We start from the raw sequence: 20,100 nt of genomic DNA, 5'->3' as shown, positions 1-20,100 counted from the left end.
TGGAGGAGATCCCGTGACCCCGAGGATTTGCCTGCTGCAGTTGTCAATCACCCATTCTGACCCGGTGTCCCTGGAAAACACACACTCAGCATGACAGATGTCTGTTGGGTAAGCCTCTGACAGGCAGCCTGGAAGGCCACCTTCCCAGCCATGGGAATTTGGCATTTCCCTAACTTTGTCTGTTCTCCCAAATCCCCAAGCGTCTAAGTTCAGAGGCCTCCCAGGGAGTTATTTTGTACACGAGCCAAAGTTATGTAAGGTTATGAGACAGAAGAAGGGCTGTGTGGAGCGTGGTGGGGTGTGGCGCACTCTGCGAGGTGAGGCGCTGCTGCAGAAGGCGGGCCCAGCCCCGGCATGAATGGAAGGAAGGAAAGCGAATCTCCACCTGTTTCACAGGAACAGCCCTTCACCTGAGACAGGGACAGCCTGGCCCTGGCGAGAGGACAGTGAACTCAGGGAGGAGGTCCTCAGGCAGAGGGCGGGGCCCTGCGAGAGGCTGTGGCAGAAAACAGGGGTATCATTCGCTGTTTTCATTTCCAGGGCAGAAATAGGGCTGGAGGGGTGGAGGAGGAAAGAATGTTCTAGACCCAGAGCTGGCTAGGGAATCTTGTCAGAAATGTAAACAGGTCTTGAGCTAACTAGGCTGACTGGCCAGTGAGCTTCAGAGGTCTAACTGTCGCTCCCTCCCTCCCTGTCGGAGAATTACAGGCCCGCACACCTTCCTACCTGGCTTTTTAAGTGGGTGTGGGGGAATCTAAAATCAGGTCTTTAGGCTTGTGAGGACTCAGGGCCCCTGCTTGTGCAGCAAGACCTTGCCGCCCGAGCATCTCCGGACCCTGCTCTTCAGTCCTCTCTAGCCACAGCTCTTCAGGAACACAGCCCTTGTCTCTGCGTTAAAGGAATGAATTGGTGCTCTGTCACAATGACAATCCTCACTGGGACACTGCAGAGATGGCGGCTCCCCTCTGGACCCTCTGGAAAGGAAGGATGTCGTTCCTTCCCCTTCCTGAGGCTTATTTTGATCACCATTTGGGCTGTTGTTTGATTTATCCATTTTATACTCCATTTTTTTTCTCCTTGAAGCTGACAACCGGTCTGAGGGAAACACCAAGATGGTACAGAATATTGCATTCTTTGTCCAAATATCTCTCTAGGTTTAGCTTCATTGCTAGTTCTTATAAAGTTTGCAAAATGAACATTTTTCCAACCATAGCCCTCTCCCCAGTTTGGCCAGCTCGTCTGACCTGGCATTTTATTCCCCCTTTATTGAATCATTTGTTCACCCATTCATTGCTGGTGAAGACCCTGACATTCTTTCCAGTGATTTATAATTCATTGCTGTCCATAACTGATGGACAGTCCTTCTGCTCTGGCTCCCGCATCCTTGTGAGGTCTCCCCTGCCCCTTCCTTACTTCCCAGCACACCAGGAGGTCTTAGGGCCACCTTACCTCTCTTCCCGTCAGCTCTGGAATAAGTCCTTTCTCTCCAGAGCACTGTTCCTTTTGGTGGGTCCAGCATTAGACACCAAGCTGGGAATCTGGATGAGCTGGATTGAGCTTACGTCTAGCAGAATGTCTTTGCTTCTTGACCATTGCGACGGTAGGGAGATACACACCCGTGTATTAACATGCGCACATAAACATTCACATGCGTGCACAAAGCATGCGTGTTCACACCCATGCGTAGGCTTTAGAAGTCACAAGGGTAGACTGGTATTTCCACATCACACGGGAGTCTTCCCTACCTCCTCCCAGTTCTTCACTTTCACAGACACTGCCGCCCCTTCCACAGTGAAGCCCTGAGTGTCAGCAATGACCACACTCACTCATTCCTCAGTGCTATGACACATAGACAGTCGTGTATGGATGGCTTCCCTTGTCCCTTTACAGTTAAAAAACACTCATGGAAAAGTATGCTTGTCTTTCATTCTTAAAATTCATGGAGGTTTTAGTGGCTACTTGCAAGCAATCTGAAAACCTTCCAGATAACTCAGAATCCCCTAATCAAATCTGTTAGCAGGACTGGATGGATGGTTTAGAGGTTAGGAGCACTTGCTGATCTTCTGGGAAAATGAGTTCTGTTCCCAGTGCCTGTGTCAGGTGGCTTATAGCCACCTACAGCTCCAGCTATAGATGGTTCAACTGGTCTTTTAGGGTGGGCGTGAGAGTGCACGCGCGCGTGCGCGCGCGCGCGCGCACACACACACACACACACACACACGCACATGCACACACTAATAAAATAAATCTTTAAAAAGCCCAACCTGTTATCAGTCATAAATGCAAGTCAGTCCACACTGTGCTATTGGATTTGGGGTGCTATCTTTCTGGGGTGGGAAGGCAACCGTAGTTTCTCAGGGGCAACTTCTAATTGAAGACATGTTTGAAAATATACTGTGTGGTACTAGAATTCACTCCAACAGGCACTTATGCTCAGTAAGTCTTACCGTGGGTCTTGTTGGAGCACGCCAGCAGACAGCAGGCCCACCAGCCACACTTCATTATGACTGGCTGTGCTGAGATCTTCACAGAGTTCAAGGAAACAGGTCCTCAGGCCCATCCTACCCAGAGAGGCTAAAATCTGCCTGTCTTCCTCTCACTTCAGAAAAATCAGCAGAGGCAACCACAGTCTTAAATGAGGTCCAAACCATTCTGGCCGCAAGCCTGGGCCACTCTCCCCAGCGGTTCACGAGTCCTCGTTTATATTTTCCTCACTTTATTGAGTGCAAGCCCCTTCATTCGCAGACTTCTTGCCTTGATGTCAGGCATGCTTAGCAGTGGAGACAGGCCCAGGACTCTGGAAAGCAGAGATCTTGGTGCCCAGATGTCAGTGGGGCTGCATGTGCAGGAGATCCGCAGTTCCTTAGCTCCTCTCCCACTGGACTGAGAGGCCGGTGCAGGGTTCAATGGATGATATCAACACGTCCTTACTAATAATCAAAGGTTAGGCTTCAGCATGGGGAAAGTGTATTCCCAGGCCTCCTTTCAAGAAGGACTGAGTCATTCCCCAGCTCCAGGGGGGTTTGCAGGTCCCTCCAGGTAAATAGAATTCATGTGAAACCATTCAAGTATAAGATATTACACACGCGCATGCACACACACACTCACACACACACATACACACACTTTCTGTCATGATGTCAATGGTCATATAGAGTACTAACTAATTCTAGACATACGCTTCATCCAGTTTCCTATATATAACTTTGGTCTTGAGTCTGAAGCAGGTACTAGGAACTAAGTTTGTGCACTCTGGATATACTTAACAGATTGTGTTCCTTTAACCTCTCCGAGATCTGCTGCATATGACATTTGAAATATTTAAGTTTTCTGCAGTGAACGTGACCATTCCTAACAGTGACTTTTGAAGTCTCCAAAAAGATGATGGGACCCCACAATGATGATTCCACCTGGACTGTGGTACTGTCACTAAGCTGATCAACACCACCCAAAGGTCAGCTTCGGGTTACAAACTGCTCCATACAACCTCAGAGTGGTTAGCTAATATGGTCCAACCACACAGACTACTCTGCCTAGGACTTCAGATGAGTCCTGTACTCTCCCATTACATAGACTGGATAACAAACGATACAGCTAACCCTTCTAGAACTTGACCATTATCTCAATTTTCTCAGGGTCCCCTAAAGATGCCGTCACCCCCAAACAACAGGAAGTAATTTTAAGAACACGATGCCCACATTTCCAAGAGGAAGGGTGGTTAGTTTTTGGTCATTTGATGGGTTATGGATGTTTGTCATCAATTAGGAAGGTAGGTTGCAAATTGTTACTGGTCATGGTAAGGGAGGAAGCTACATAAGGGAGGTGGGATTCAAGGATCTTGTCTTAGTTAAGGTTTTTATTAAGAGACACCATGACCATGTCAACTCTTGCAAAGGAAACATTTAATTGGGGTGGCTGGCTTACAGTTTCAGAGGTTTAGCCCTTTATCATCATGGTGGGGAGCATGGTGGCGTGCAGGCAGACATGGTCCTGGAGGAGTAGCTGAGAATCCCACATCTTGAAGGCAGCAGGAAGTTGACTGATTGGGAGTGACATGGAACTGAAGCTTAACCAAAAGACCTCACAGCCCACTCCCACAGTGACACACTTTCTCCAGCAAGGCCACACCTCCTAATAGTGCCACTCCCTATGAAACTATGGGGGCCATTTACATTCAAGCTACCACAGATCTCTTTCTGAAAAGAAAAAGGGGGATATGGAAATGATAGAATAGCCGGGCGATGGTGGCGCACGCCTTAAATCCCAGCACTCGGGAGGCAGAAGCAGGAGAATCTCTGTGAGTTCGAGGCCAGCCTGGTCTACAAGTGCTAGTTCCAGGACAGGCTCCAAAGCCACAGAGAAACCCTGTCTCGAAAAAACAAAGAAAAAAAAGAAATGATAGAATAAAAGGGTAGATTAAATCTACTTTTAAATTAGAAAAAAAACAACTAATCTAAAATATTTTACATTGGTATGGATTTTTGTATATTGATACAAATTTAAGATTATTTTTGTTTTATATAATATATATAAAATTATATATGTTTCTACTCTTGTTCAAGGTATTATACCTTCGCAGCTCATTTTAAAATGCAATGTAAAGTTCTAGTCCTTAAAGGTTGTTATTACAAACTGTTTAGGATAATTTTAAAATGTAGGTTAGTAGTTAGACATCTATAACATTCAAATTTGTAGTCATATAGGAATGTTTTTAAGGTAAAACAGAGATATATTTTAAATAGATGATCTTTAAACACTTTAGAGACCTACGGAAGATGGCGTTTAAGATATTTTAATAACACAAGGTTTTTCATGGCAGTGAGAAGGTCGGCTCCTTGCAGCATCAATCTACTTTAAAAAAAATGATGGACATCGAAGAACCTCCATATGGAGTTTGCCACTGGGCAAGAAATTGCCCTTGCCTTGACTGCTGACAGTATGTTGCCCAAATTGGACAAGCAGGGCACAAAAGAAGGCAACTACCTAATTTTGCCAAGACAAGGTAGGAAAATCCTTAAAAATTCCTGCTTCGCAGAAAAGTCTGTCAGATATTCTAGGCCTGTAGGCTGAAGATGGATGCCCCAGTGTTACAGAGGAACCTTGGGTGACTGTTCAGGCATGCAGCTGTTTCTGTCATTTCTATAGTTTGGAAGTTGCTTGCTCTGCACTTCCTGTTTACTAAGGTAATATTATATCCTTCTTGGGTCTCTTATGGTGTTGAAGACTGGATAGTTATAGTTTTACAGTTTTCCTTGTTACCAAATTCAAAAAAGAAACTTACATAAAAAATATAACGCTCATAAGGTTGAGAAAAAGAAAAGCTTAAGTTGTTTACCTAAGAAAATCTTTTAAGGTCTAAAAAGGTGTTTTTAGGATGACAATGTAAGTTATGATAAAAAAATGATTTAGGTATAAAACTTTGAACTCATCAAGATAAGACAGAGTAATTTCTCCAAATTTGCAAATACAAATGCACTGGACATTATAAATGTAATTCTTACTTGATAATTATTCTTATTGTATATAGTTTTACTGTATTAGAGTTAAAACTTTCCCTTTTTATTTAGACAAAAGGGGGAAAGGCTATGGGATATTTGTACACTGTGTAAAGATGAGTTGCTGTGATTAGTGTAATACATAGCTAGGCAGGAGAGAACAGGCGGGACTTCCAGGGGGAGAGGATTCTGGGAAGAAGAAAGGCAAATTTGCCAGTGAGACACAGAGGAAGCTGGACCTGCAGCACTGAGATGAGGTAACAAACCATGCAGGAGAACATAGACTTAAAAATATGGGTTAATTTAAGTTGTAAGAGCCAGCTGGTAAAAAGCCTAAGCTAAGGCCAAACTTTCATAATTAATAACAAGTCTCCATGTCGTTATTACTGAGTTGGAGGCCCAAAGAAAAGTCTAACTACACACAAGATCACACCTTCCACAGGTGGCTTGCGCCCAGGGATTCTCCCTCTTGGGCACACAAAAGCCAACCATTCCTTTCAATTTGAGACATATGCAGTGTCTTAGTTAGGGTTTCTATTTCTATGAGAAGACACCATGACCATGGCAACTCTTATAAAGGAAAAGCATTTGATTGGGGTGGCTTACAGTTTCAGAGGTTTAGTCCATTATCAAATTGAGGGACATGGTGCTGGAGAAGGAGCTGAGAGTTCTACGTCTTGACCTGCAGGCAACAGGAAGTGGTCTCAATGTCACATAAGTTTGAGCAAAGGGGACCCCAAAGTTTACCCCCATAGTGACATACTTCCTCCAAAAAGGCCACACCTACTCCAACAAAGTCACACCTCCTAATAGTGCCACTCCCTATGAGTTTATGCAGGACAGTTATAACTCAAACTACCACATTCCACTCCCTGGCCCCCATAAGCTTGTAATAATATCATAATGCAAAATGCATTTAGTCCAACCTCAAAAGTCTCCATCACAGTCTTAACAATGTGTAAAAATCAAAGGTTCAAACTCTCTGCTGAGATTCATGGAATCGCTTAACTGTAATCCCGTGTAAAATAAAAATAAAAAAGTAGATCACATACTTCCAACATACAATGGCACAGGATATACATTACCATTCCAAAACTCAGGGAAGGGAACATAGAAAATATTGGACCAAAGCAGACCAAAAACCAGTTGGGCAAACCCCCATGTCTGGTATCAAAATGCTCTTCAGATCTCCAACGCCTTTCAGCTTTGTTGACTGCAACACTCTTCTTGGGCTGGCTCCACTCCCTGTTAGCAGCTTTCTTGGCATGTCTCCCATGGCTCTGGCATCTCCAACACCTTGGGGTCTCCAATTCAGGCTTCAACTTCATAACTTTCCTCAATGGCCTTTCTAGCCTCCATTTAGGGACACCCCAACACACGCCTGACCTCAACAGCCTTCCTCAGTAGCTCCTTGATGCTAAAACCAGAACCACGTGACTGAAGCTGTCAAGTTCTGCTGCTGGCTGGGGCTGCAACAGGGTCTGCTCATTCACTCACTATTTTCCCACCAGGTTTCTGTTTTCCCTGCTTTCCTTCACTGTCTAAGCCTTACTGTTCTGGAACTTTCTCTGTAGACCAGCCTGCCCGCAAACTCAGAGATCCGCCAGCCTCTGCTTCCTCAGTGCTGGGATTAAAGGTGTGCCCCATCACACCTGGCTCTAAGCTTTTCTTTAATCCCTTTTTACAAGTTGGAAACTTAGCTGATTGGGATCTTTCCCTGAGGTCACCACTCCCTTTATTCCATTTCTTTTTTTTTTCTTTTAATGTTTATTGATTCTTTGTGGCCACACATCCTGATTCCCCTTATTTCCCTGTCCCTTCCCATCTTTCTTCTGCCCTTGCAAAGTACCCCCCCCCAAACAAAACAAAATTTAAAAGAAAAACCAAAAACCAAACCAACCAAGCAAACAAACGACAACAATTAAAGGAGAAGAATCTCCTCGTGGGAGCTGTTGTGTGGCTCCACACATCTTTACTTGTAAGTGTTCATTGCTATGAGTCACGCGGCTAGTTCGAGGCCTCTGGCTTCTGCTACACTATCGATAAGGGACTTTCACTGGGACTCCTCTTAGATATCCTGTTTCCTGTGTCTTAGAGATCCAGTTTTGGATCTGCAGGTCCAGCTACTTTACAAGTTCCATAAATGAGGTAGATGTTGGGGTGGGCTGACTCTAGCCTTGGTTCTGGGCTTGAGTGATAGCTGCTTGGTCAACCCACCGTTTCCCTTCATCATCACTCCCTGGGTGAGCTCTCCAACACGACCTCAGCTGGCTTACCCGATGCAGCCGGCAACAAGGAGTGGGGGCAGTTCTGCTCTCAGGGCCCTGGGTCTAGCTCACTCACGCTCACACCACCAGGGCCAGCTCCACCGTGTTGGCCCAGCGATGTGCAGGGCCACCTCTCCCAGTTGTTGCAGGGGGAACATGGGGAAGGGGCCGCAGGTCTGCTTTCCTATTCTCACACCCTCAGTTCCGGCTCCCCTGCATGCCTGCCAACAGGGTCAGGTGCAGGGCCCACTCTCCTGAGTTGCTGCAGCTGGTGAGGGGCAGGGCCACTTCTCCTACTTTCATGACATGAGGTCACTTTTTTTTTTTTTTTTTTTTTTTTTTTTTTTTTTTTTTTTTTTTTTTTTTTTTTTTTTTTTTTTTTTTTTTTTTTTTTGCCTGCTGTAGGTGGCAAAGGGCAAAGGGAGAAGGGCATCTTTCCCTGACCCAGGCTACCACATAGCAGAAAAGTGTGTGTGTGGGGGGGGTCAGCTCCCCCGTTCTCACACCCTCACCCCTGGTGTAGAGGGTCAGCTCTAGCGCGCTGCCCAGGTGAGGTTCAGGGCCTGCTCTCCCACCTGCCACAGGGCGTGAGGGGTGGGACCAGATCTCCTACCCACATCCTTGGGGCTGATCACCTGCATCCCCATCAGTAGTGTCAGCCCTAGGGTGCTGTCCAGATAAGGCGCAGGGCCCACTCTCCTGAGTGCCACAGCTGGAGAGGGGCAGTGTCAACTCTCCCACTTCTGTGATCTTGGGACCAGTTTTACCCGGCTGGTTCCACCCAGTAGGTAGCAAGGAGTAAGAGGTGAGGGGGGCACCTCTCCCTCACCACCACACAACTGACAGTGGGGCTAGCTCTCCCGCTCTGGCTCACCTGCACTCCTGCCAATGGGGACAGCTCTACTCTTCTGCCCAGGTGAGGTGCAAGGCCAGTTCTGCTTGGTGAGGGGTGGGGCCAACTCTGTTTAGCCCCTATTCTTCCTGCCTTCAGTGATAACAGGAACCATGGACACCAACCCAGGCGCGAACAGTACTATGGCCCCTGGTGGCAGTGCATGTCACCCAGGTCTGTACGGGCCCAGTAGTGACACAGCCCTCAGACACCACCATGGCCACAGGTCCAGGTCCTGGGCATCCATATGGCCTTTGGTGGTAACACAGGCTACAGACACCAACACAGACTCAGGCTGCAGTAGGACCACATACCTAGACATGGTCCTCGGTAGCAGCCCAGGCCCCGATGTCATCATGGCCTTTCTTGGCATTACAGGGCACCCATATAGGCATGGCCCTAGTGGCAGTGTGGACCCTGAATGCCAACATGTTTCCAGGCATCTGCTTGATGTTCGATGGTATCAGGAGTCACAGATATCAGCACAGACCATGGGTGTGGTAGGGCCACAGACCCAGACATGGCCCTTGGACACAGTTCAGGTCCAGATGGCACCATGGCCCTGGGTGGCAGCACAGGCTACCCAGTTCTGTATGGCCCCAAGGGCAGCCTGATCCTCAAATATGGCTTCAGACTACAAGCCTCTGCATGGCCCTCAGGGGTGACAGGACACACTGACATCACTACGGACCTCTCCTCAGCTGTGTCAGGGCCTGAGATCAACAGCCCGGGCTCAGACATCAGCTTTGACTCGGGTGGCAAGCAGGCCATTCATGCCAGCCTCTTCCTCACCAGCCTTGCCTCTTCAGATCCACCTTTCTCCCCAGCCCAGGAACCACTGTGCCTTCTTCTCCCATCTCCTCACCCTGCACTTGCTCTCCATAATGGTGCTCAACTGCCTGGCACCATTTGTGGCCGTGTCCTCCTGTCCGAGCCAAAGGGTCTGCCCCAGTGCTGTTGCTGCTCTCCTCTTGCGTGCCCAGGCCTGGAAACACTGGGCCTCCATTTCCTGATCTCCCCGAACTTAGTTTCCTTTCACTTCCGGGAGCTCTTTTTTTCTCCTCAAATTGTACATTTTGTATTTTTCCTTGCTCAGTTTCTTCCTTTTCATTATAAATCTGTGTAAGGGTAACCAATAATAAACACACAACAGAGTCAAAACTAAACTTTATTGAGAGTTTCTATGCCAATGGAATTAATCCAAATCTCTTCACTTCAGCCTCAGGCTGGCTTTTCAGACAAGGGCAAAAAGCAGCCACATTCTTCACCAAAATATCACAAGAGTGAGCTCTAAGCCACATATTAATATTCTTCTCCTCTTACACCTCCACAGTTCATCAAATCACACTCAGCACCACTGTATTCTGTAGCACAATAAATAAAAACCCAGAGAAAGAAATTGGGGTTCAACCTGAAGGTCAGAAAAGCAAAACAGCCAACTATTAGCTCTTACTTCTACCTCAATCCAAAATGGTGGTCCTGCCTCCAGGAATCTCAGAATGAGACTGTGTGGGAGTGCTGTCCCACCCTGTCTTATACTCCTCTCTAATGCTGGGATTAAAGGCATACACCACTAATTTCTATGGCAAACTAGTGTGGCTATTGGGATTAAAAGGTGTGTGCTACCACTGCCTGGTCTGTAAGGCTGACCAGTGCAGCTGTTCTACTCTCTGACCTTCAGGCAAGCTTTATTTATTAAAATACAAGTGAAATATCATCACCGTCTTCCATGCTTTACTAACATGGCCCACTAAGCAGCACTTAAAGCATTCACCTGCTTTTATAATCCACAGTCCCAAGGTCCATGTTCCTTTAAACAAAAGCATGGTCAGGCCTATCACAACAATATCCCAATACCTGCCACCAACTTCTGTCTTAGTTAGGGTTTCGATTGCTGTGAGGAGACACCATTACCATGGCAACTCTTTTAAAGGGGAAACATTGGGTTGGCTTACAGTTTTAGAGATTCAGTTCATTATTATTGTGAGACATGGTGACATTCAGGCAGACATGGTGCTGGAGAAGGAGCTGAGATTCTTACATCTTGACCTGTAGGTAACAGGAAGTGGTCTCAGTGTCACACTGAGTGAAGCTTAAGCAATGGAGACCTCAAAGACCGCCTCCATAGTGACACACTTCCTCCAACAAGGTCACATCACCTATGAGCTTATGGGGGACAATTACATTTAGACTACCATTCCTAGGAAGTCACTGAAGCTTTCCAGAGTACTGCACAGTTCCCAGGCCCTCTGTCTCTGTTAGGTCAGCCTTCTTCTCTTTCCCACACAGATGCCCAGACCAAGAGAAACTGCTGAGGAACTTCTTGTGTACTGCTGCTTGAATTTGTCCCCCAGAAAATGAGGTCAGGGGTGCAAACCAACCAGAGAAGGTGTAGGCTGAGTTTAGGGAAGCTTCAGGTGAAACAGACAAATAGATATTATATGATTTGTCTCAGGGATCAACCTACATGAAGCTTGGGAACTTCAATCTTTTGTCCAAATTCTGCAAAATGTCCAGGGCCTGTCTGAACTTGAAAGATTCTTTGTTAAATGTGTTGATAATGACAGAGGACTCTTTTACTTTCATTAGACTATGTGCTGTGTGTTTGTTTATTTACAATAGGAGAATAACAGAAACATGAAATAGAAAGAGTAGCAACTAAAGTGGGGAAGTCAAATATCCCACCTGAGGAAACCCTTTCCTTGGAAGACCGGTACTTCCATGGTAACTGTATCCTTCCATCTTTTTCTGTATGGTAAGACAGTCTTTGATGCTATCTATCTAGTCTCCTTTGGCACCTCTTGCTAGCCCATCCCACTTCTTTTTCCAAAAACCCAGGTATCTTTCAGTTAGCGCCATGGAAGCACCAATAAAGTCTTCTTGAGTTTTACATTTTGGTCCCGACTCCCTTGTTTCTTCACATTAATACATTTTATGCCCCTCATCTCACAACCAACTGCTAACTTATTTTAGAGTAAAAATTTGAACCTTCAGAAGGAAAAAGAAAAGTGGAAAATTTTCTATATTAACATTTACTGAGCTCTTATTATGTGTCAGGTTGTTACACTTTAAACCCCAAATGATCTCTATAACCTCATGTTTCAAATGCTTGTACATTAGCGGGTGGTACTCTTTTGAGAGGCTGTGAGAGGAGAGGCCTAGTTGGCAGAACTAGATCACTGGGGGTGATCTTTGAAAGTAACAACTAGCCCATGGCTCCTACTGCAGTGTCTGCTTCCCAGTCTGTTGTGATGTGAATAGCCTCTGTCACATGCTCCTCGCTGTGATATAACCTGTTCTGCTGTGTCTTCCTCCGCCATCATAGATCAAAACCATGAGCCAAATACATCTTTCCTTCTTAGGTGGTTTTTACCAGGTATTTTGATCTCCAGTGCAAAAGTAACTAATATGGAAGTATTCAGGAATACGGGCTAAAGATGTCCTATGTGCTGTAGGCAACACTGCATAGGTACTACCTGTGGCATTTGGAAAACCACAATACTGATAGAAACACGCACAGTGAAGGCTGAGCTCATGCAGATTCAGATGGGAACAAGAACGCCATTGGGAATTAGGATAGAGACCATTTGTTTTACATTCTGGAAAGATGACTCTGTTTTGTTCATATACTAAGAACGTGAGTAAGATTGAACTATAACATTATGGGTTAATTTGATGAAGGAAATTTCAAGACACCATAGAATACAGTCTGTCACATAGTTACTGTTACCTGCTTTTGGCTAGGTTTATAGTGAGAATCAAAAAGAAGAGTCAAAAGATTTTTTTTAAGTGCATTTTTGTCAGAAATTTATCATGTTTGAAGTGGCAGAAAGAGGCCTTAGTTCTCAAAGAGATTAGCATCATTAATAAAATACCAAGGAAGTTGTACTGAGATATGCATAAAATGTATTAATGTGCAGAAACATGACAACCATATACAAAATATGAAACTCAGAAGGAAGACTAGACAATGGTGCTTCTATAGTGCTAAGTAAAAGGAGAGAGGCCTGAGCTTCAGGAAGAAAGATAGGGCACACTATGCATGGTTAAGGAGACCAGACATACAGCATTAAGGATGGCCTTTTCATGCAGATGAAGGCCCCAAAGTAAACCTCCACCATTAAGTTATGCCTATAGCATGTAACACTTTAGCCCACGGCTCCAAGGTCTTCCAAATTTCTCTCACAAACCAGTTCCAAAGGCCTAAGAACCACATTGTCAGATTTAGTCACATAACAACCCCACTCCTGGTACCAATTTTCTATAGGGAAATAATAAGAAAGGTATTTTGAAGGCATTCTACAAATTGACAAGATCCTACCCATTGTAGACTCTAGAATTTTAACTTCAAACTCATTTGGAAGTCTTTTCTTTGGAGAAAGGATCCTGCTGGGTATTCTACTCACACAGAGAGGCCTAAGGAAGCATCTTTCCAAGCTCAGTCACATAAAAACTCACAGAGGCCACTCCAGCTATAGCCCAATAAGACCCTACAATCCAAGGTGGTGGTAGAACTTGGCATGGTCTGTGTGGCACTGTTTTGATTCTTGAATTTTAAAGAATTCAAGAATCATGAGCTATGGGGGATTCTATCAAAATATTTGAGAAAAGTTTACAGTGACAGTTAATGTTTAGCAGGGACAGATTCTCTACAGATTCTCCTAATGGTCGCCCTTAGGAGGGCCCATGCATAAAGAGGTGAGGGTTGTTGTGGAATATTCCTTCATACTGTGTGAAGATGTATCACTGTGATTGGTTTAGTAAAGATCTGAATGGTCAATAGCTAGGCAGAAAGGTTAGGTGGGACTTCTGGGCACAGGAAGGTCTTGGGGAAGAAGAGAGGAGGAGTGACCAGCCAGACACAGCGGAAACAGGACATGCAGGAGCAGAGGTAAAAGCCAGAAGCCGTGTAACAGCATGATGATTCTACAGAAACGGGCTGATTTAAGTTATAAGAGCTAGTTAGAAACAAGCCTGAGCTAAGGCCAAGAGTTTGTAAATCATAGTAAGTCTCCATGTCATTCTTTGGGAGCTGGCGGGACAGAGAAAGACTCGGTACAGAGGGTGAAGCTAAATTTCAATGGAGACGCCAGGATGATGGAGACACCAGGAACATCGGACAAACAAAGCCAGCCCAGGAGAAAAAACTGTGGGCTGTAATGGAAGACTGTAGGGGTGAGGTTTGCCAGTCCACTGAAACTCAATCAGGACCCTTTCTGCTCTAGACAATAGATGTGAAGCTATGGGACCTGTGTTTGTGCTGGCAAGTTTCTGTCTAGTTTAAACCCAATCTTCCCTTGCCATTATCCTGTTCCTCCTTTGGGGACACCAATGTTTACTCCATGCTGTGGTATATCAGCAGCAAGGCACCTTGCCTTTATTTAGTAGGGGCTCACTCCCAGCTCAGAGGTTGCCTTGAGCCACAGGAGAGACAGAGACATTTGAGCAACACCGGCAGGGTTAAGACCTAAGGGACTGTATTGGCTACTTTTCTGCTTCCTGTGACCACAAACCTGATAAGAAGCAACCTAAGGAGGAAGAATTGATTTTGTCACTGTTTGAGGTGATGTGTCTATCATGGTGAGGAAAGCTTAGAAAGCCTGAAAAGGAAAAAGGAACAGGTGAGCAGAGCATCCATCTTCCTCTGGCTCCTGACTGTAGGCAAATATTGCCAGCTTCCAGTTCAAGAGGTGATGTCACCCTTCATTCATGGTGGCCTTTACCTCAGCTAAACCTCTCTGAAATCCCTCGCAGTTACATCCAGAACTGTGCCTCAATCTCGTATGTCTTTCTTGTTAAATAATATATTTATCTGTATGTTATGTGCATTGGTATTTTGCCCGTATATATGCCAGGGTGTTGGAGCCCCTGGGATAGGAGTTGTAGGCACTTGTGAGCTGCCATGTACATACTGGGAATTGAACCTGGGTCCTCTGGAAGAGCAGCCAATGCTTTTAACCACTGGAGCCATCTCACCAGCCCCTTTCTTAGGTGTTTCCAAATCTAATTAAATAGACAATAAAATGCAACCATCACTGGCATGCTTGCAGTTGTACTAAATGTGTTTTGCATTATGGGATGGCTGTTTCCCTTTGGAAATAAGGGAGAAATGCTACAGTTTGAATCTGAGATGTCCCCTACAGATTCATGGCTTGAATTCCTGTCCTCAGGTGGTAGTGATACTTGGAGAGGCTATGAAATGTTTAGGTGGTAGAAGTAGTCCACTAGGTGTTGTACCCAGAGCCCGGTTCCTGTCATGCACACTGCTTCCCGATTTACTGTGATGAAGTCACTCTCTGCTGCATGCATACTCCCTTGGTCATGAACTGAGCCGCTCTGTCTTGCCTTTTTCACCATGAGGGACCAGAACCCTCTGAAACCAGGAGTTAAATGAAATCTTTCCTCTCTTAAATTGCTTCCAGCAGGTGGTTTGGTCCCAGCAAAGCAAACATAACTAATATGTAAGCATTTTAGAGACGGGCGAGATGGCTCAGCAGTTAAGAGCAGTTGTGGGGTTCCATTCCCAGCACCCACATGGTGGCTCACAAGTATCTGTAACTCCAGTTCCAGGGGATCTGACACACTTTTCTGACCTCCATGGGCACCAGGCACTCATGTGGTACGGATACACATGTAAACAAACACTCATGCACATAAAACAAAATAAATCTAAATATGTCTTTTAAAGAACTTAAATCCTTTCACATATTCTCTTATTTGTACTCCTACCGAGCCTAAGTGGCAGCCACCATTGTTATTCCAATTTTATAGACAAGAAGGCGAGGCTTGGCCAAGTTAAGAAACTCATGTCTGGTCCAAGAGCTGTGAAACTCTTAGTCACATACATTGCAGACTCCCTGGGGACAAAGAAACTGGAGGCAATACAGAGTCTGTGGTTAACTATGGGGCCTAATGTAAGAGCCTGAGCAGCTGCAGGCAGATTGGAGCTGGAAGGTCCCAGACCCGTTGTTGCCTTGTAAACCAAGGCAGCACTGTGAAGGGAGGTGCCAGGCTACGGGTGAGGAAGCCCCTGGCTCAGAAGCTGCAGACGGTGGCTTCTGCTCCAGCCAAGAGGAACTAGATAGACCAGTTTTTCTTGCCTTTGGAAAAGTAGGTGCAGGCATAAGAGCAAATCTTAAGAGATCAAGCAGAGCTCATCCCCCGACCCCCAGTACCCACCTTTGCAGGAAACTGTGAGTGTCCAAGAGTGCTTTGTGGGGGTGCTTTGTGAAAAGATTGCCCTCGCAGGAGAGATTTCAATACACAGATCCTCCCGAGACTCTTGGTTCTTTCTCCTCCTTTCAATCATTCACTCAACATCCATGGAGTGCCCACCTGTCAGATGGGGCTCAAGACCTTCTCATGGAGCCCATAGGTTAGGGTAGGCCTACTTGATCCTAGCTGACCACTGCCCTGTCTATTCTGTCTAACCCTGGTTACCTAAACATGGTTGGTTCCATAGCTTGCACAGATATTGGTAACTGGAGCTCGTCAGGATCGCGGACAAAGAACGGTCAGAGTGTGGGAAGGTCCGTTTGCCACTCACACCCCAACTTCTCTATGTTGGAAGACTAGATTCCATATCGCCTTCTGAGCATCAAGAGTTCATTCTGATGTTGTCGGGCCTGGTCCAGGACCCTTCCTTCCTGTCTAGGGTAGGAATCATGAGATAGATAGGTCAAGCTGACTCACCACATATGTGAGAAACTCCTTCGGCTGGGAGTAGGCACTGCATGCCTGTGACATCTCACTTCAGTGGGAGAAGCAGAATTGGGAAGACAGTGTTCAAAGACTGAGTGGATTACATGGCCAGACTGTCTACAAAAACAAAGAGGAAGGGAGGGAGAAAGGGAAAGGAAGGGGAGGGAGGGAGGGAAGGAGAGAGAGGGGATCTTAGTGACCAGCTTTCTATTACAGCCAGAGACCCAGACCAGTGCTGGTCCCAGGCTGGGGTCTTCAAGCCCTGCTCTACAAAGCTGGGGTTCTTACCTGTGCAGCCAAGCATTTCCTTTGGATCAAGTCAATCGTCTTCAAGCCCAGATCAGTCACAGTGAAGCAGCCGCGCTGGAGAAAGTAGCTGCAGCATGAAGCAGAGCGTGGGTTTCAGTCCAGCATCACCTCCCAGAAGCATAACTTCTCAGAAAAGCGTTTTCTGTCATGTAGCTGAGAATACAGAATCTCCCACAATTCCCCAAGCAGCAGAAGGGATATAGGAGAGAGGTTCAGACCTGCAACAAGTATGTGGTTGTCACTGGCTAGATGTCAAACTGCCAGTGACTTCAGATCCAAAGTCACTGTTTCTGCTTGACCATAAGGGAGCTGGAGGTGATATAAACAATTCTACCCTAAAGAAATCTTATTATTTTATAGAGTTCTTTCTTTATGCTTTCTTTTTCCTTTTGAGACTGTGTCTCTCTACATAGCCCTGGCTATCCTGAAACTTACTCTGTAGGTCAGGCTGGCTTTGAACTCACAGAGAGAGATCCATTGACCTGTTCTTTCCAAGCACCGAGATTAAAGGTGTAGACCACAAAGCAAAGCTTTAGTTTGTTTTTGCTTTTTTTTTTTTTTTTTGCTGTCATTTTTGTAACAGGGTTTCATGTAGCCCCGGCTAGCCATGAGCTTTGTATGCATTCAAGGACAACAACTGAACCCCTTCTTCCCGCCTCTGCCTGACGAGTGCTGGTGTTACAGGCATGCATCACCGTCTAGCAAATTTTAAGTGCAATGCTGGATCTCTCTCGATAAGCATGCACATATGAATGTGCCTCCGTGTGCTCAGGCAACTGCAGCAGGAGACAGAAATGAGCACCAAGTGAACATTTGGCCAATTTTAAATCCCTGTGCTTTTCGTAAGAGAATGCGTAATCACGGGGTGTGCACAGTCTTTGGAGTAAAAGCTCTGGACGTGGGACGAGACGGTGGGCTGGAGGCCTGGGAGTTGCCCTCTTCCTGAGGTAGTTAGAGGTTTATAAAGGCCACGCCTCCAGCATGATCCAAAGCAGACACGCATTAGCCTTTGGCAGTGCAGCCTGAGTGACAAATTTCTACTGAAGAACCCACGCTTCCACGTTGAGTTGCTTGGGTGTTACAAAAAGGATGGGGCGACCCAGGGTTACAGAACGGAGAGATCCAGGGTTACAGAACGGGGAGATCCAGGGTTACAGAACAGGGAAACTCTGCAGACCAGAGGAACAATGCTCTCTGTTCTTCCTGCTTCAGCCCAGATACGAAGCAAAAATGTACCCAACAGAACAGCCGGAGCACGCTAACTACGGCCCAGCACATCGTGGGGAAGACACGTGGAAAGGCCTCAGGGATAACTGCAGACAGAACTTAGACCAGACAAGGTAGCAGACTGGTGTACTTTGGCTTACCCTGGCTGGGAGGAACATGGGGTGAACACCAGACCCATGTGGTTGTTTTAATTATGTGCCATTGGTTTGTTCTGGTGTAGCTATATTTATCCTCAAATTAACAGTTTTGCCTGGTTCCCCATACATTGTGGACTCGGTCATTTAAATGACAGTTTTGTTGACACACCCCTACAGGTATAGGACATGGCACATGTGGAAAGTCCTCATGACAATGAAAGTCACCTGGTGTCACATGGGCAGGCAGACTGGGTCACCCCCTGGAGAGTGGGCTTGGCTGAAGGTTGGATATGAGATTTTTAAAAAACACATATCGTAGCTTTTCTCCCATGGTGGAGGGGGGAGCTTTGAGAAGCAGAGTGCATAAATAATTGAGAGCTACACTTTACTTGAGGGGTGACAGCTGCTGAACAGTAGCCCACGTTTAACAAAGACGTGGAGCTTGGCAGCAGCTCTAACTAGCCCTCCTTTGCTACCTAAAATCATTATTCCTATATCCTTGGGCTGTTTTTAATGCTCTACCTTCTAAAACCTTCTAGAATGAGATGTCCTCTTGTCTCTTGATGGGCTATATAAGGAACCTTATAGCCTCCCCTGTTCATCAGCTTTCTGCCTGACTGTGGGACAGATCACAATGCAGGGGATATGTCAGTCCTGACCACCCTCCTGCTGGGCAGCAATGAGTTTCCACTGACTCCCTAAGAAGGCTCAGTCTACTAGAAATACACTCCCCCAATTCCTACTTGAGAATCAACTTCAGAAACTACTCTCTGGGACTTATCCCCCCCCCCTTCCCCACCTTGTTGTCTTGACTTACAGGGAAGTAAGAACACCCACGACTTCAACATGAGGAGGAATGAAACCAACCAAGCAATGGGTGTTTTCTGAAATTGTTCATCTTGTTACTGAGTGCCTAACCCATGGCAGCCTCTGTGCTCGGCACTAGAGACACAGCAGACTCTGCCCTCATGGAACCTGTAGGTTAAAGAGACAGTCATGGTGAAGAGGTTTAATACAATAACATCAAGTTACAAAGGTGAAATGTATTGGCATTTTATTTCTAAATACAGGGTATTAAGAACAAAAGAGCTGACCTAGCTGGAGTACAAGCAGAAAGTTTGACAAGGGAGACTAAACTTAACAGGGATGGAAAAGTTGGAGATCTTGGGAGTGGGGAGGGCATGGGGATGATGGAACAGAATGTACAAAAGATCTGAAGCAAGATGAGCATGGCTTATTTCAGGAACCAAAATGAATGGTGTGGTGGATTGGGTTGCATCCTCTGAAAAATGACATGTTCAAGTCCTGACTCCTCCAGTTCCTCATAATATGACTGTCATTTGTTTTCTATCACTACAGTGATATAGACAAGGCTAGGAGCTTTACAAAGTGAAGCTGTTTATTCAGCTCTGGGTTTTGGAGATTGAAAAGCACAGTATTGGTACCAGCTCTTCTCTGGGTATCCATGGTAGATAACAGGAGTGTGTGTGTGGGGGGGTCACATGATAAGCAAGAAACCAAAGAAGGAGAGGCAATAGCCAATAATGACTTCTCACAGGGTCCCATATCTTAAGGACTCCAAACAGCTCTCAGTGTCACTACAGCAGGCACAAATCTCCCAGCATATGGAACTTTGGGAGACATGCACACTCCATAGCAATGCACTGATTGTGAAAGGGAATTTTTGCAGATATGTGTTGTAGGAGGCTGCTTGTTTGTTTCCTGGCTTCCCGGCAGCTCAGACCTGAAATAACCACACATAAACTGTACCAGTTAAATCACTGCTTGGCCCATTAGCTCTAGTTTCTTATTGGCTAACTTTTATATCTTAGTTTAATCCATTTCTATTAATCTATATATCACCATGAGGCTGTGGCTTACCAGGTAAAGTTCCAGCGTCTGTCTCTGGCAGGGCTACATGGCTTCTCCTGACTCCACCCTCTTTCTCCCAGCATTCAGTTTAGTTTCCTCACCTAGCTCTACTCTGTCCTATCAACAGACCAAGGCAGTTTCTTTATTAACCAATGGTATTCACAGCATACAGAAGGGAATCCCACATCAGATACAATTAG

The sequence above is a fragment of the Alexandromys fortis genome, unplaced genomic scaffold (genome assembly GCF_014885135.2).
Source record: "Alexandromys fortis isolate MF-2015 unplaced genomic scaffold, M_Fortis_MF-2015_v1.1 scaffold_250, whole genome shotgun sequence".
Taxonomy (NCBI): domain Eukaryota; kingdom Metazoa; phylum Chordata; class Mammalia; order Rodentia; family Cricetidae; genus Alexandromys; species Alexandromys fortis.
Note: the sequence above shows the minus strand (reverse complement) of the source record.